Source organism: Haematobia irritans, chromosome 2 (assembly GCF_050003625.1).
Source record: "Haematobia irritans isolate KBUSLIRL chromosome 2, ASM5000362v1, whole genome shotgun sequence".
In the NCBI taxonomy this organism is placed as follows: domain Eukaryota; kingdom Metazoa; phylum Arthropoda; class Insecta; order Diptera; family Muscidae; genus Haematobia; species Haematobia irritans.
Window position 1 is genome coordinate 219,497,572 of NC_134398.1, and position 20,091 is coordinate 219,517,662.

The window sequence follows — 20,091 nt, forward strand, 5'->3', positions numbered from 1 at the left end:
AAAAAATTTTGTCACAATTTCATTTCTGTAGGATTTTTTTAAATTATATTTCTATAGGAAATTTTTGTCAACATTTTATTTCTATAGAAAATTTTGTCAAAGTTTTATTTCTATGGAAAATTTTGTCAACATTTTATTTTTTTTGTCACAATTTTATTTCTATAGACAATTTTGTCACAATTTTATTTCTATAGAAAATTTTGTCAAAATAGAAACTCTAGAAAATTTTCTCAAATTTCTCAAAATTTAATTTCTATGGGAATTTTTGTAAAAATTTTATTTCTAAAGGGTGATTTGTTAAGAGCTTGATAACTTTTTTTTTTTTTTAAAACGCATAAAATTTGCAAAATCTCATCGGTTCTTTATTTGAAACGTTAGATTGGTCCATGACATTTACTTTTTGAAGATAATTTCATTTAAATGTTGACCGCGGCTGCGTCTTAGGTGGTCCATTCGGAAAGTCCAATTTTGGGCAACTTTTTCGAGCATTTCGGCCGGAATAGCCCGAATTTCTTCGGAAATGTTGTCTTCCAAAGCTGGAATAGTTGCTGGCTTATTTCTGTAGACTTTAGACTTGACGTAGCCCCACAAAAAATAGTCTAAAGGCGTCAAATCGCATGATCTTGGTGGCCAACTTACCGGTCCATTTCTTGAGATGAATTGTTCTCCGAAGTTTTCCCTCAAAATGGCCATAGAATCGCGAGCTGTGTGGCATGTAGCGCCATCTTGTTGAAACCACATGTCAACCAAGTTCAGTTCTTCCATTTTTGGCAACAAAAAGTTTGTTAGCATCGAACGATAGCGATCGCCATTCACCGTAACGTTGCGTCCAACAGCATCTTTGAAAAAATACGGTCCAATGATTCCACCAGCGTACAAACCACACCAAACAGTGCATTTTTCGGGATGCATGGGCAGTTCTTGTTGCTTCTGGTTGCTCTTCACTCCAAATGCGGCAATTTTGCTTATTTACGTAGCCATTCAACCAGAAATGAGCCTCATCGCTGAACAAAATTTGTCGATAAAAAAGCGGATTTTCTGCCAACTTTTCTAGGGCCCATTCACTGAAAATTCGACGTTGTGGCAGATCGTTCGTCTATTCATGATGAAATGTCAAAGCATACTGAGCATCTTTCTCTTTGACACCATGTCTGAAATCCCACGTGATCTGTCAAATACTAATGCATGAAAATCCTAACCTCAAAAGAATCACCCTTTATAAAAAATTTTATCAATATAGAAATTATAGAAATCTTTGTTTAAAACTTTTATTTCGATAAAAAATTTTGCCAAAATTTTATTTCTATAGGAAATTTTTATAGAAGTTGGAGGCCACTTTTCTTGCGTTGGATCCCTTAAACTTCTGGGAATGGAGTTGCAATAGTGAAGTGTTCTCCCCTTTTAGTCCTTATTGGCTTCAAACTATCCAAAATGGTGTGATTATGAATGTGCGTTGCCCAAATATGTTTCGTTTGATACTTTGGTGGTTTGGATGCTAAATGAAGCCCGTGCAGCTGTCTGGATGGTGATTCTTGCTTGTGATTCCTGTCTCTGCACTCTGGCCGGCTAAGATTCCTTGTTGAACATCGTCGTTGAACACACATACTTTGTGTGTTGTGAGCGGCATTGAGATGCTGTTTTATAATATGTTTTAATGTTAAATTGACTTAAAAACTTTGCAATGTTTCTTCTTCTTTAAATGCAGAACCAATAAAGAGCTGAGCACAATCGCCTATGGTCTTTAAAAAGCAAACATGTAACTTGTTTGTCCCAATTATATAATTTTTTCGGTATGATTTCGCAAACATGTTTATGTTTGACAAGAGCACATTTTTTTGCCACCAAAATGTTCTTTGTTCCATGTCCAAAAAGGCAATTGAAACACCTTTGAGCCCTGCGGTATTTACGGTGCCAGTGGTCCAGTTTGCCACAATTTTAATTTTTTTTTTTTGATTTTCATACACCATGAAGTCTCTCAATCTGAGACACTATAAATACCGGACATCTCTCTCCTACTAGGTTGTGTAGTTTTGTGACTATTCCGTACACACCAGGGACTAGGCCTGTACCAGTCCTGGGGTTGATCCATTTCCCAAAGGGAGGTGATCCTATTCTTTCTCTACGTAAAAGAAGAAATTCCCCTCATTTCGTGGGACTGGTCCCAAACCGGTCGTTTCACTTGTCCTTTATAATCGTTTAGATGACCGGTGAAATTAACATGGAGTTGTCATAGGAAGGGTCAATTGACCCCCACATAGATACCTACAAACCAGCCCTTTGACCGGTTGTTTTTAACCCATCAATTAACCAGTTCAAATAGACATGTTAGAGAGACAGTTCTTTTTCTGAATGAAGAAATCTAAAAAACATTATTTTCCACCAATTTTACCTTTTATTTGTATCAATGTTTTTTTCTTACTTTTATTTTCTTATTATCTAATTTTTACAATTTGAAAAACTTTTTCGCTCCGACCGGGGGTTGCACCTGCCACAAACGCCACTTCACACATAGCGTCGAAAAGTCAATCTAAATGTTTGTGATATTGGTATAAAATGAACAAATGTAGGGAAAATATAAAATGAATTTAAATTAAAAAACAAAAATATTTGGATTTGGGATATTTATTATCTTTTTGAAAACCTTCCAAAAGATGGGGAAGTGAAAGCATTGATGCATTTCTACATTTCAAGCATTCAATTAACATACGCACATATTTCTATTCAAATTTTCAATATAATTCTCATATCTCTGCACTTGTTTACATCCCATTGTGCTCTTTGTGGGAATACCTATGTTTTGTTGTTGTTGTAGTTATGATGCCCCCATTTCTTCTTCCTTACTAGGATGTAACTTTGTTGGCCACATCTAAATATACAGGGCGCGCGCGAGTGTGTGTATGTGTCATATCAGAGAGCATGTACGAAAAAGCCTCTGAGGCATATAGATTTTCTTGGGAGTTTTACATTCAAGCTCAGTAAGAAAGAAATCGAGTTAATTTTCTGTTTTTGTTGTTGTTGTTGCTTTCGTTGTTTGTTCATTCTCATTCGTTCGGCAATGAGTGGTGCGTGGGTTGGCATTACATGATCACGATCAGTGATAGAGTTTATGATACCAACAACAACAACAAATATTTTGGGTTTTATTTTTAGTTGGTATTTTTCTTCGTCTTCTTGTGAGCGTAGCGGTTTGTAAAATCTTTTGAATTGTACGCAAAACCAAAGACTTAGAACTTGCCCAGCGAAAATTCCAAGCAAAATGTCGTCAAGCAATAAACTACGAATGAATTAATCGCTCGTCACTGGTTTAAAGAGTTGAAGTGGTTGAATTAAAATTTAAATTTGTCAAAATAAGATAGTCCATGAGATTAGAAGAAACTTTAATACATACGTATTCCTAAGGAATAACTTAAAAGAAAGGGGAAAGAATGTCTGATATAATGTTTGATAAACTCAATTTTGCAAAATAAATCTCTTCGGCTTCGGTTTATTCTTCATGTAAAACGCGAGTGGCTTTATTGTAAATTTGGAAACCAAAAGTAGTCATCACTGCAGTAATGGGACATCAGTTCCCAGACGAAGCTTAAGTGTAATGGCAGCCTGTTTTTTCAGACAAGTGTTACCGTTGCGCCTCTTTACTTTCATTTTATTTCAAGCGATATCAATTTGGTGCCACTTTCTTGTAATACCAATAAATGTCGCCTATTATTAATTTTTGTGCCATCTTTTCATCATGTTGTGCGGCTTTTTAATTAAATTAATTAAAATTTTAATAGTTGTCATATATTTGTATATCAAATGCCGTTAAGGTCAAGGACATCAGGGTGTTGCAATATTCCCAGTTTTTCTGGCTCTTATCCCCAAACTATGATGCTTTCGTCCCCAAAAGTTCCCATTTTAAATTTAAATTTCTCAGAAAAATCCTCAATATATTTTTGAAAAAAAAAAAAATAGAAATAATAATAATTATAGAAAAAGGCTCTGCTGTAGAAAATCATTATTAATTAAAAATTAAAAACAAATTAAATTTTATCAAACCAGCTTGTAAGCTGCAATAAGATCAAGATTTCAAATCACAACACTAAAAGAACGATGATCGCTTTCCAAATGCTGGAGATATGAAAATGGGAGTTCGGTCACCTTGTATTTATGAATGAAAGTTTACTTCTACATTTTAAAGTAGTAAAATTGGGTGGTGGACACGGTCGTTACAGTTGGCATAATTTTACCAGAAATGGTAGATGTTTTGTTGTTTGGTAGATTGGTAAATGTTTGATGTTTTGATAGATTTTGCAAAATATTCCTCTTCCTCTGTTAAAGTAAAATTTTGACAAAATTTTCTATAGCAATAAAATTTTGATAAAATTTACATAGAAATAAAATCTTGACACAATTTTCTATGTCAATAAAATTTTGACAAAATTTTCTGTAGAAATACAATTTTTAGAAAATTTTCTATAGAAATAAAATTTTGACAAAATTTTCTATAGATATAAAATTTTGACAACATTTTGCCAAAATTTTATTTCTTCAGAAAATAGAAATAAAATTTTGACAAAATTTTCTATAGACATAAAATTTTGACAAAATTTTTTATGGAAATAAAATTTTGACAAAATTTTCTATAGAAATAAAATTTTGACAAAATTTCCTATAGTCATAAAATTTGACAAAAAAATTTATATAGAAATAAAATTTTTACAAATTTTCTACATAGAAATACAATTTAAACCACATTTTCAAATGTGACAAAATTTTTTATGGAAACAAACATTTGACAAAATTTGCAATAGAAATAAAATTTTAACAAAATTTGCTGTAGAAATAAAATATTTACAAAATTTCCTATAGTAATAAAATTTGACAAAAATGTCTATATAGAAATAAAATTTTGACAAAATTTTCTATATAGAAATAAAATTTTGATAAAAATTTTCTATATAGAAATACAATTTTGATAAAAATTTTCTATATAGAAATAAAATTTTCATAATACTACCAGAAATTTTTTATTGTTTGGTAGGTTGGTAAAATTTTTGATGTTTGGTAGATTTTGCAAAATATTCCTCTTACTCTGTTGAAGTAAAATTTTGACAAAATTTGCTATAGCAATGACATTTTTAGAAAATTTTATACAGAAATAAAATTTTGACAAAATTTTATATAGAAATAAAATTTTAACAACATTTTCTATATATATAAAATGTTGACAAAATTTTCTGTAGAAATAAAATTTTTAGAAAATTTTCTATAGAAATAAAATTTAGACAAAATTTTCTATAGATATAAAATTTTGACAAAATTTTTTATGGAAATAAAATTTTGACAAAATTTTCTATAAAAATAAAATTTTGACAAAATTTCCTATAGTAATAAAATTTGACAAAAAATTCTATATAAAAATAAAATTTTTATAAAATTTTCTATACAGAAATAAAATTTTGATAAAAATTTTCTATATAGAAATACAATTTTAACCACATTTTCAAATGTGACAAAATTTTTTATTGAAACAAATATTTGACAAAATTTGCAATAGAAATAAAATTTTAACAAAATTTGCTGTAGAAATAAAATATTTACAAAATTTCCTATAGTAATAAAATTTGACAAAAATTTCTATAAAAATAAAATTTTAACAAAATTTTCTATATAGAAATAAAATTTTGATAAAAATTTTCTAAATAGAAATAAAATTTTCTATAGAAATAAAATCTTGACAAAATTTTTCATAAAAATATGATTTTTTAGAAAATTTTCTGTTGAAATAAAATTTTGACAAAATTTTCTATAAAAATAAAATTTTCACAAAATTTCCTATAGAAATAAAATCTTGACAAAATTTTCTATAGAAATAAGATTTTTAGAAAATTTTCTATAGAAATAAAATGTTGACAAAATATTTTATGGAAAAAAGATTTTGACAAAATTTGAAATGGAAATAAAATCTTGACAAAATTTTCCATAGAAATAAGATTTTTAGAAAATTTTCTATAGAAATAAAATTTTGACAAACTTTTCTATAAAAATAAAATTTTGACAAAATTTTCAATGGAAATAAAATTTTTACAAAATTTTCTATAGAAATAAAATTTTGACAAAATTTTCTATAGAAATAAAATTTTTACAAAATTTTCTATGGAAATAAAATTTTTACAAAAATTTCTATAAAAATAAAATTTTGACAAAATTTGAAATAGAAATAAAATTTTTGAAAAATTTTCTATAGAATCAAAGTTTTGAAAAAATTTGCTGTAGAAAAAAAAATATTTAAAAAATTTCCTATAGTAATAAAATTTGACAAAAGTTTCTATATAGAAATAAAATTTTGACAAAGTTTTCTATGGAAATAAAATGTAGAAATGAAGTTTTGACAAAATTTTTTATAGAAATAAAATTTTGACTACATTTTCTATAGAAATAAAATTTTGACAAAATTTTCTAGAGAAATAAAATTTTAACAAAATTTTTTATGGAAATAAGATTTTGACAAAATTTGCAATAGATATAAAATTTTAACAAAATTTTCTATAGAATTAAAATTTTGAAAAAAAAAAATCTGTAAAAATAAAATGTCGACCAACTGCTGTATAGAAATAAAATTTTGATAAAATTTTCTATAGAAATAAAATTTTGGCAAATTTTTCTATAGAAATAACATTTTGACATAATTTTCTATAGAAATAAAATTTTGACAAATATTCTATAGAAATAAAATTTTAACAAAATTTTTCACTAGAAATAACAATTTGAAAAATTTTTCTATATAAATAAAATTGTGACAAAATTTTCTATAGAAATACAATTTTCACAAAATTTTCTATAGAAATAAAATCTTGACAGAATTTTCCATAGAAATAAGATTTTTAGAAAATTTTCTATAGAAATAAAATTTTGACAAAAATTTTTATGGAAATAAGATTTTGACAAAATTTTCAATAGAAATAAAATTTTAACAAAATTTTCTATAGAATTAAAATTTTGAAAAAGTTTTCTGTAGGAATAAAATAAACTGCGGTATAGAAATAAAATTTTGACAAAATTTTCTATAAAAATAAAATTTTGACATTATTTTCTATAGAAATTCAATTTTGACAAAATATTCTATAGAAATAAAATTTTAACAAAATTTTCTTTAGAAATAACATTTTGACAAATTTTTCTATATAAATAAAATTTTGACAAAATTTTCTATAGAAATAAAATTCTATAGAAATAAAATTTTTAGAAAATTTCCTATAGAAATATAATTTTTAGAAAATTTTCTATAGAAGTAAAATTTTGACAAAATTTTCTATAGAAATAAAATTTTTACAAAATTTTTTATGGAAATAAAATTTTAACAAAATTTTCTATAGAATTAAAATTTTGAAAAAAAATTTCTGTAAAAAAAAAACTATTTACAAAATTTCCTATAGTGATAAAATGTGACAAAATTTTCTATATAGAAATTAAATGTTGACAAAATTTTCTTAGAAATAAAATGATTTTTTTGTTTGGTAGATTATCGAGTGACAACTGTGGTGGTAGATCAATATTAAGTTGAATTATCTTCACCATTTCTGTATTTATTGGATATGTTTCCCAAATCAGAGATGTACACTGATTATGGGGGGCAACGAGTCAAAAATGATTTGGCAATTGTAGAAAAATATCTTAGCCAAACTGAGTATAATTAGAAAAAAAGAGCTTGGGCTCCCGAAATAAAATCCTGTGTTCGTTTCTAGTTCAAATGCTTCATTTGCAAACTTTCGAATATCGAGCAGCATAGTTTTCTTTTTACACACCAATGGACTTCTTTTGTAAAAATTTAGAAATTTGATGTTAATTTATTATGTTAAATCGTAAAAGGTTTTTTGGCTTCAAAAATGGTCCATAATCTACTGTAGGTCCCATTCTAATCGATTTTATATCATACGCTCAATGGGTTCATAAGTTCACCACTGTGATATCACAAGGGACTGAGTACTCTATGTGAGCCTGAAATATCCGGCTTCCACTATACTTAACCAAACCATGGGTTCATAATCTGTTTTTATGATCTAATATCTTCAGGAAATTTCCTTGTATGCCATATTAGCGACCCTATATCTGTTCCAACTTTACAGCAAAAACAAATGAAATTAAAATGTTTTTAAAAAATTGCTTTGGCATTTTCCTTAAATAACAAACACAAGTACGCATGCGTATGAATAAAATGAGTTAATGACTTTAAGTCTAAGTTGTATTAGCCATTAATTCTAGCATAGACATCGTTTAAATCCATTGTTGGGGACTTTCTATTTATGGGCCAATATAAAAAAGATATTTGACACACAAAACACACAATCACAATGGACAGAGACACAAAAAAAGGGTCATTGTAAAGATCTCTCAGGAGTAGATGGGATGGGATGGGATTGTTTAGAAGGAAAAGTTCCAAGAACAATAAGTCACACTTTAACATTTAAAAACTACAAAAGGGGTTTTCCTCAGGTCTAAGGTTTGTGATATGCCGACGCTTTTCCTCTTTGGTTTTGGCAGACTCCTGAGATGCAGTTTTTCGCCATTCACATTCATATCGTCGATCCATCCATCAGATATAAGAGACATTTAAAAAGTCATTCATGGCATCTATTCAGCCATTCATCTATGGAAACCTGCGTTTGTTAGTTTGTCTGTCTGTCTATTAGGTTTTCGGCCCCTAGGATCTATTCAAGCTTAGAGCCATAATAGGCGATGATAAAAATCCATTCGCAGAATTGTCTCTCGTTTTTTTTTCTTGAGTATTTCCATGTTTGCCAATAAAACCCAAAAGGCACAGCAGGGCCAGGCAGTTAGCCTAGGGGCTAGTGGTCGGTCTTGAGGTTTACTCAGGAAATTCAAAGTCACTTTTAAAAGTCCTCTAATACTTGTCACATGCAAGGCATATGTCTGTCCATCCTTTCATACACTCATCCATTTAGATGATCTTTAACTATCTATTCTTGGATAATTGTCAAAGAAGGCTTTGTCTTCGGTGTCTTTTCTGAAGGCATGTCTCCTTTTATGTATGTCCATAGGAAAATAGAATTAATGGCCATTTTAGACTCATTAGCGAAAAGTCGATTCTATGAACTCTTCAAGCCATATTATCATAGTCATCGTCTTCATCGTCTCCTCCTAGCCAAAATCATATACAGGTTAACTATTCCACTAAATATTCACATCCATCCATCCATCCATCTACTTTCTATGGTCTATTCTTGTGACCAAGCCATGAAAAGGAAATTCAAAGTGGATTAGACTGGCTGCTGATGCTGACTGCTGCCTTGTCATTCTATTGCCTTGAAAATCCCTGCAAGACAAAAAAGAGACATGGCAGTTTTGTAGTCGATCTTATCTCTGATTAAATTTGACATATTTTTATGAGTTTGATTTTTTTGTGAGCTCTGTTCACATTTGCTCTGAATATCTGCTCTAATCTGGGCAGATCATAATTTGTTCCATGTGGCCATATGCTTGCTTGCTGCTGATGATGATGGTGAATGGTGGTGCCATTGGTTGGTATTTTGATGCCGTTGTAATTTGATCTTTATTTCAATGATTGATCATAGGAATTTCTATGGTGTATAAGGAGGTGCTCATAATATTTTTTAAAAGTCATGTTTTTGGCATTCCTGGTATTTTATCTTGTGCCCCTTTTTGCCCCGCCTGATTGTTATGGTCTCTATATCTCAATTTTCCTATGCAGCTGAAATTTTTATAGGAGAAATTTCAATTCTAATTTCGGCTAGTGATCATTGATGTCTTGATGGATGTCTGATGAGATGTGATGTCAAATATTTTGGGAATTACAAATTTCCAAGAACTTATTTTAAAAGAATTTTTAATCCTGCTTACTTGCAAGGCTTTTTAAGCAAAGAATGTTGTAGAAATATTTCATTAGAAAAAAATCTCATTCGCATATTTTTAGAGACGTTTCGAAGTTTTCATGAAATCAAATACAATTAAAATGAAAAGAGTTCTATAAAGAAATTTATGTAAGGTGTTGATAAAATAAAGTTTTCTTATAATAAAACTTATGCAGCCTATTTTTCCCCTATAGAAATTCTTATCCAATCATGTTGAATTTCAGTTTTTCTATAGGAAACTTTATTCAGCCTTGCTGAATTGCAGTTTTCCTAGAAGAAACCTTATTCAGCTATACTGATATGAAGATTTCCCATAATAGAACCGTATTCAGCTATGTTGAAATCTATGTAAGGCGTTGATGAAATAAAGTCTTCTTATAACAAACCTTGTTCGATCGCGTTGCATTAAACTTTGCCTCTAGTAAACCTTACCCATTTTTTCTATAGGAAATCCTCTTTAGCCTTTCTGAATGGCAGTTCTCATAGAAGAAACCTTATTCAGCCATGCTGATTTCAAGTTTTCTTATAGAAAACCTCAGTCAACAATGTTGGTTTTATGTTTTTCTACATAAAACGTTACTCACCCCATCTAAAATAAAGTTTTACTATAGAAACGCTTATTCATGCTTGCTTATTACAGTCTTTCTTAAGATATCCTTATTCAGCCAGGCTGAATTTAAGTTTCCCTGCAGCTAATCTTATTTTGTCATGCTGAATTTAAAATTTTCTATGAGCAACCTTACTCAGCTATGCTGTGTTCATGCTTTCTTATGGATTGCCTATAGACAATTGTATTCAGCTGAAAACCACATATATTATATTGACAACCTTACATACATAAGGTTGTGGGTTCAACCCCAATTTCGATCGAACACCAAAAATTTTCGCAGCGGTGGATTAATGCCTCTCAGTAATGCTGGTGAAAAATCAGAGTGTATTAATTAGAGGTCTGCACCATTCCATTTGTAAATGCAGAGTACACGTGTACTTGCTACATGAGTACATCTATTTGAGAGAGTCGCAAAACTATTGGTACACATTTTAATGAACACCAAAAGCCACGAGTAACTTCTTGTTGCTACTCTGATGTCTTCACTACCAACAAACACATATTCCTCTTTCTCTCTTATTGAAGTGTAATCAGAGTGATCACGTCGAGTATGTTGCGAGAACAAAACTTCATAGAGTACTCCATGTACCATGTGCAGTTTCAGAAATACAAAAAAACAGTTACTCTCCATAATATATGTTTTGGTTTGTTATAAAGAACGGCAAACGTTAAGGTAAGTGTGTGACATACATAAATATATGAAATATGTGATATACATACATATCTATGATTAATAATAATGGAACGTTTTGCTTCGCACATAACTGAGAAATACTTGTGGTACCACGTGAAGTGAAGAGAATCCATGTTGTACTTTTTCTCAAGTACTTACATTTTTATTGTTCCTTTTCTTCGGAACACATATTGTTTCGGATAAGTACTTGGTGGTATTTGACAAGCAAGTGTTCTCTTCACTTCACTACTTGCGCTCTGAGAGAAAGACAGATTATGTACTATATTCGACAGCGAATTGCATACATGTAGTGAAAAGTTATTCGATGCAGACCCTAGTATCAATACTTCTCTAAGTGTTTTCACTGTAATGTGAAACGCCGTTCGGACTCGGCTATAAGAAGGAGGTCGTTTGTCAATGAGCTGAACATAGAATCGGTCAGCACTCATTGATAAGAGATAAGTTCACCACCTATTGTATCACAATTGTCTGAATATTTGGCTGCCACTATACATAACCTAACAGTATCGGATGAATGTTTCCCCTCCAGAAGGAAACAACCAGAAATCAAATCTGGAGGTCGGTTTATATGGGGCTATATATAATTATGAACCCAATTGGACCAGTTTGTACATATTTACTAAAGGCTTTAGACTGACATCACGTACCAAATTTCAACCGGATCGGATGACATTTTATTTTCCAGGAGAATACGGAAGCCAAATTTTTGGGTCGGTTTATATGGAGCTAAACCCAAAATGGTCCAAATTGTACATTTGCAATATCATCCGATCTACATCAAAAACAACTACTCCTTCCACGTTTCAAGCATGGTTGCCACTCGTGCCAAAAATAATTTATCAAGATTTTAAGAAAATTTTATCACAAATCTACCAAATTACAAAATCTCGAATTTTTTCCACATCCACATCCCATTTTTTGTCAAAATTTTATTTCCATAGAAAATTTTGTCAAAATTTTATTTTTATAGAAAATTAGGTAAAAAAAAAATTTCTATAGAAAATTTGGGTCAAAATTAAATTTCTATGGGAAATTTTGTCAAAATTTCATTTCTATAGAAAAATTTTTTTAAAAAATTTTTTCTCTAGAAAGTTTTGTTAAAAATTTTATTTCTATAGAAAATTTTGTCAAAATTTTATTTCTATAGAAAATTTTGACAAAATTTTCTACAGAAATAAAATTTTGACCAAATTCTGCATAGACATTAAATTTTCACCTAATTTTCTATAAAAATAAAATGTTGACAAAATTTTCTATAGAAATAAAAATGTGACAAAATTTTCTATAGAAATAAAATAATGACAAAATTTTCTATAAAAATACAATTATGACCAAATTTTCTATAGAAATAAAATGTTGACACCATTTTCTATCGAAATAAAATTTTGACAAAATTTTCTATAGAAATAAAATCTTGACAAAATTTTCTATAGAAATAAAAATGTGACAAAATTTTCTATAAAAATAAAATTTTGACAAAATTTTCTATAGAAACAAAATTATGACAAAATTTTCTATAGAAATAAAATTGTGACAAAATTTTCTATAGAAATAAAATTTTGACAAAATTTACTATAGAAATAAAATTTTGACAAAATTTTCTATAGAAATCAAATTTTGACAACATTTTCTATGGAAATAAAATTTTGACAAAATTTTCTATAGAAATAAAATTTTGACAATATTTTCTATAGAAGTAAAATTTTGACAAAATTTTGTATTGAATAAAATTTTGACAAAATTTTCTATAGAAATACAATTATGACCAAATTTTCTATAGAAATAAAATTTTGACAGTTTTTTCCATAGAAATAAAATTTTGACAAAATTCTCTATAGAAATAAAATTTTGACAACATTTTCTATAGAAATAAAATTTGGACAACATTTTCTATAGAATAAAATTTTGACAAAATTTTCTATAGAAATACAATTTGACAAAATTTTCTATAGAAATAAAGATGTGACAAAATTTTCTATAAAAATAAAATTTTGACAAAATTTTCTATAGAAATAAAATTATAACAAAATTTTCTATAGAAATAAAATTGTGACAACATTTTCTATAGAAATAAAATTTTGACAATATTTTCTATAGAAGTAAAATTTTGACAAAATTTTCTATAGAATAAAAATTTGTCAAAATTTTCTATAGAAATACAATTATGACCAAATTTTCTATAGAAATAAAATTTTGACAGTTTTTTCTATAGAAATAAAATTTTGACAAAATTTTCTATAGAAATAAAATTTTGACAACATTTTCTATAGAAATAAAATTTGGACAACATTTTCTATAGAATAAAAATTTGTCAAAATTTTCTATAGAAATACAATTATGACCAAATTTTCTATAGAAATAAAATTTTGACAGTTTTTTCTATAGAAATAAAATTTTGACAAAATTTTCTATTGAAATAAAATTTTGACAACATTTTCTATAGAAATAAAATTTGGACAACATTTTCTATAGAATAAAAATTTGTCAAAATTTTCTATAGAAATACAATTATGACCAAATTTTCTATAGAAATAAAGTTTTGACAGTTTTTTCTATAGAAATAAAATTTTGACAAAATTTTCTATAGAAATAAAATTTAGACAACATTTTCTATAGAAATAAAATTTGGACAACATTTTCTATAGAATAAAATTTTGACAAAATTTTCTGTAGAAATACAATTATGACAAAATTTTCTATAGAAATAAAATTTTGACAGTTTTTTCTATAGAAATAAAATTTTGACAAAATTTTTTATAAAAATAAAATTTTGACAAAATTTTCTATAGAAATAAAATTTTGACAAAACTTTCTATAGAAATAAATATTTAACAAAATTTTCTATAGACATAAAATTATGAAAAAATTTTCTATAGCAATAAAATTTTGACAATATTTTCTATGGAAATAAAATTTTGATAAAAATTTTTGTAGAAATAAAAATTTGACAATATTTTCTAAAAAAATAACATTTTGGCAACATTTTCTATAGAAATAAAATTTGGACAACATTTTCTATAGAATAAAATTTTGACAAAATTTTCTATAGAAATACAATTATGACAAAATTTTCTATAGAAGTAAAATTTGGACAACATTTTCTATACAAATAAAATTTTGACAAAATTTTTTATAAAAATAAATTTTGGCAAAATTTTCTATAGAAATAAAATTTTGACAAAATTTTCTATAGAAATAAAATTTTGACAAAACTTTCTATAGAAATAAAATTTTGACAAAATTTTCTATAGAAATAAAATTTGGACAACATTTTCTATAGAAATAAAATTTTGACAAAATTTTTTATAAAAATAAAATTTTAACAAAATTTTCTATAGAAATTAAATTTAGACAAAATTTTTATAGAAATAAAATTTTGACAAAACTTTCTATAGAAATAAAATTTTGACAAACAATTTTTTAGAAATAAAAATATGACAAAATTTTCTTTAAAAATAAAATTTTGACAAAATTTTCTATAGAAATAAAATTTTGACAAAATTTTCTATAGAAATAAAATTTTGACAAATTTTTCTATAGAATAAAATGTTTACAAAATTTTCTATAGAATACAATGGGAGCCACCGTGGTGCAATGGTTAGCATGCCCGCCTTGCATGCACAAGGTCGTGGGTTCGATTCCTGCTTCGACCGAACACCAAAAAGTTTTTCAGCGGTGGATTATCCCACTTCAGTAATGCTGGTGACATTTCTGAGGGTTTCAAAGCTTCTCTAAGTGGTTTCACTGGAATGTGGAACGCCGTTCGGACTCGGAGGTCCCTTGTCATTGAGCTTAACATGGAATCGGGCAGCACTCAGTGATAAGAGAGAAGTTCACCACTGTGGTATCACAATGGACTGAATAGTCTAAGTGAGCGTGATACATCGGGCTGCTACATAACCTAACCTAACCTATAGAATACAATTTTGACAAAATTTTCTATAGAATAAAATTTTGACAAAATTTTCTATAGAAATAAAATTATGACAAAATTTTCTATAGAAACAAAATTTTCTATAAAAATAAAATTTTACAAACAATTTGGAGAAATAAAAATATGACAAAATTTTCTTTAAAAATAAAATTTTGACAAAATTTTCTATAGAAATAAAATTTTGACAAAATTTTCTATAGAAATAAAAGTTTGACAAAACTTTCTATAGAAATAAAATTTAGACAAAATTTTCAATAAAAATAAAATTTTAACAACAATTTTTGTAGAAATACAATTTTAATAACAATTTTTGTAGAAATTGACAAAATTTTCTATAAAAATAAAATTTTGACAAAATTTTCAATAGAATAAAACTTTCACAACATTTTTATAGAAATAACATTTTAACAAAATTTTCTATAGAAATACAATTTTGACAAAATATTCTATAGAAATAAAATTTTGACAAAATTTTCTATAGAAATAAAATTTTGACAAACAATTTTGTAGAAATCAAAATATGACAAAATTTTCTTAAAAAAAAAAATTGACAAAATTTTCTATAGAAATAAAATTTTGACAAAATTTTCTATAGAATAAAATGTTTTCAAAATTTTCTATAGAATACAATTTTGACAAAATTTTCTATAGAATAAAATTTTGACAAAATTTTCTATAGAAATAAAATTATGACAAAATTTTCTATAGAAACAAAATTTTGACAAAATTTTCTATATTGAATTTATTGAATTTATATTGAATTTATATTTATTTTGACAAAATTTTCTATAGAAATAAAATTTGGACAAAATTTTTTATAGAAATAAAATATTGATAAAATTTTCTATAGAAATAAAATTTTGACAACATTTTCTATAGAAATAAAATGTTGACAAAGGTTTTTATAGACATAAAATGTTGACAAAATTTTCTATAGAAATAAAATTTTGACAAAACTTCCTATAGAAATATATTTTCGACAAAATTTTCGATAGAAATAAAACTTTGACAAAAATTTTCTATAGAAATAAAATGTTGAAAACATTTGCTATAGAAATAAAATTTTGACAACATTTTCTATAGAAATAAAATTATGACAAAATTTTCTATAGAAACAAAATTTTGACAAAATTTTCTATATAAATTCAATTTTGACAAAATTTTCTATAGAAATAAAATTTGGACAACATTTTCTATAGAAATAAAATTTTTACAAAATTTTTTTGTAGGATTTAATTTTGAAATAAAATTATGACAAAATTTTCTATAGAATTAAAATTTTGACAAAATTGACAGAAATAAAATTTTGAGATATTATTCTATAATAATACAATTTTGATCTTCACGACATTATTTTTTCAGTATACCAATAAAAATTGAAGCCATTCCTATCGAAGCTTTCCCCTTTTATTAACCTGCTAGGAATTTTCATATTTATGAATCAAAACCATCATCAGACACATTATGCAAAACAAAATTATAAATTTCCCAAGGCGCTTCTTTCCGATCAGCATACGCCATAAGATGCTCTAGAGGAATTCTAATAAATACAGTAAAAATGCATTTCATGCAAATATAATAATGTGGTAAATCCCCTCGGGATAATTTCACACCCTTTGCCAGACAGCTGAAAATTTTTACGATTGAACTAAACTTACCATCGCATTTATTTGGAGAGTGGTAGAGAGAGGGGGAGAACGAAATATTGTATTACCAAATCGTCATAATCATCACTCCAAGTAAATAGATAGGTACACATATAAGGTAATAAGGAAATTGAAATTAATTCAGGGGTTCTCAATATGTCTCCATAGAGGATTCGGTCTCTAATGGTGAGATCAGTGTGATCCACTTAGATATGTCTCCAGTATTTCTGAGCAGTTTAATCCCCACAAAAAATATCTTGGTATTTTTTTTGTCTACAATCTACAATGCCAAGGGGACTTTATTTAAGAACTCCTGACCTATATGAAAATTTCCCTGCACGGATGCAAATAGCTAGATAACTTCAAATGTTTTCAAAGCTTACGCATGCCTCATCGAACAGTCGTTCGTAGTCGTTGCCACTACAACGGATCTAGCTGTGGATGCCTGGCTGTATGCGCAAGTCAAATCGGTTGGTTTCATTGAAAGTTAATCTTATGGGAAAGAAATTTTCCAGCTAAACAAATAAATGGAAAATTATATTAGCCCACTCTTTTGGCAAAACGCATACGTCGTCTGGACTAAAGAGAAATTTTATATTCAATGAATAGCGCATGAATAACAAACGGTATAAGTAATTGACAGACAGATGGACGGACGCACACAATTTTGAGCATTTGGATGCACGCACAATGAAACGCAATGGAGTATAATTTTGGTTGCAAATAGAAGCGTTGGTTTGACGATGATATTCTCCTGCTATTTGATGATGGTGGCGGTGTGATTTGAGCCATTTGCTGTTATGGTCAATAAACGCAAAATAAGACCATATCTTAAATGACGCAAATTCCAAAAGACTGTTTTGCCAGTTTGATTTCAGGGCAATGGAATTGGGGTCTAATATTTGTGGGGAAGGAATGTTAGATATTTTTTTGGCAATAAGTGAACGTGTTGGCGATGATAATGCGATATAGTTTATTTTTCGCATTTCCCCTGACCTCTTAAGAGTTTGGGACAATTATTCGTTTTACAAATGAAATCAAGAATTATATTTGTGTCGTTTTTGTTTAATTTAGTGAAAGAGCCTTTGGCGTAAAGCCTCAGTAGGAAATATTATTTTTTACAATTTGTTTAAATTATTTAAAAGTTCCTATAGATGGATGTCCTTTATATCCACGAATTCTCTTCACTTAACACAGACCTTGGTTTGGTGTCGGTGACGAAGCGGTGCGGTGGTAGTGGTGTCGAGAGAATTGTGCGACGTTGACTAGTGACGATGGTGAGACGGTATGGTGCTGATGGTGTCGGTCAGCGATGCTCGTGTACGGGGGTAGCGATGGTACCGGGCCAACTGGTGTTCGGGAAACGGGGATGACGAAGGCGTCGGGTCGGTGGTGTTCGTATACGGAGATGGCTATGGTGTCGGGCCGGTGGTGTTCGTATACGGAGATGATGATGGTGTCGGGCCGGCGGTGTTCGTATACGCACACAAAAAAAATTTTTTCTGGTTCAACCACGAAATTAATTGATCCAATTAACTTTTTAATTGAAATGTCTTCAATCACAGAAATGATAGTATCAATTAAAAAATTAATTGAAGGTCAATTAAAAAATTAATTGATCCAATTAAAAAATTAATTGATACTATTAATTTTTGTGATTGATTTTTGTTTCAATTAAAAAATTCGTTGAATCAATTAAATTTTTAATTGAATATTTTTTAAAACTCAATTAACATTTTAATTGGAAAAATGTTCGTGAAATTTTTTCTGTGCGAGGATGACGATGGTATCGGACCGATGGTGTTCGTGTGCGGAGATGACGATGGTGTCGGCCGATGGTGCTCGTGTCGGTTTCTGTAACGAGAAGAGGGACAGGGAAAAAGATTCGGCTATACTGGAACTTGAATGATGCGAAAGAATCGCGTAAGCGGACGAACCGCGTAAGCTGCGGAACTGCGTAAACGGACGAATCGCGTAAGCGGACGAACCACGTAAGCAGCCGAACTGCGTAAGCGAACGAATCGCATAAGCGGACGAACCGGGTAAGTGAACGAATCGCGTAAGCGGACGAACCGCGTAAGCAGCCGAACTGCATAAGCCAATGAATCGCGTAAGCAGCCGAACTGCGTAAAAGGATTCGGCTATACTAGAACTTGAATGATGCGAAATAATCGCGTAAGCGGACGAACCGCGTAAGCAGCCGAACTGCGTAAGCGGACGAATCGCGTAAGCGGACGAACCACGTAAGCAGCCGAACTGCGTAAGCGAACGAATCGCGTAAGCGAACGAACCGTATAAGTGAACGAATCGCGTAAGCGGACGAACCGCGTAAGCAGCCGAACTGCATAAGCGAATGAATCGCGTAAGCAGCCGAACTGCGTAAAAGGATTCGGCTATACTAGAACTTGAATGATGCGAAAGAATCGCGTAAGCGGACGAACCGCGTAAGCAGCCGAACTGCGTTAGCGGACGAATCGCGTAAGCGGACGAACCACGTAAGCAGCCGAACTGCGTAAGCGAACGAATCGCGTAAGCAGCCGAACTGCGTAAAAGGATTCGGCTATACTAGAACTTGAATGATGCGAAAGAATCGCGTAAGCGGACGAACCGCGTAAGCAGCCGAACTGCGTTAGCGGACGAATCGCGTAAGCGGACGAACCACGTAAGCAGCCGAACGCTTAAGCGGACGAACCGCGTAAGCAGCCAAACTGCGAATGAATCGCGTAAGCGGGCGAATCCGTAAGCGGACGAACTGCATAAGCGAATGAATCGCGTAAGCAGCCGAACTGCGTAAGCGAACTAATCGCGTAAGCAGATGAACCGCGTTAGGAGGGGTGCTAGCGTACCCTTAGAGAGGAAGGGGGGATAGGAGAAGGTAGTGGGGAGTGCTGGTTAATTACAAGGTTTGGATGCGAACGAATCCCGTTAATTACAATCGGAATACGAACGAATCGCGTTAGGATCGGAAGTTCGGCTGCGGTCGTTGCCACTCGCTTTACTATTCGTCAAGCCTCGGTTGATTCATGCCATCGTCCCGACAGACCCTCATTCTTAAGTCGGCAGTATTACAAACTAAATGGGAATTACCAACGTATAATTCAAAAACGTTGGGTGATGAAAGTAACCTCCCTTCGATACCACTTGTAAGAATGCCTTGGAGGTTTTTTCGAGACAAGTATTTGATATTTCAGGTTCATTTAGACTATTCAGTCCATTGTGATACTATAAATGTTGAACTTCTCTTTTATTACTAAGTTTTGCCCGATTCCATATTTAATACAATGACAGCATATCTCAGAGTAGTTTAGATATGGTGACATGCGTTTCTAATATATATA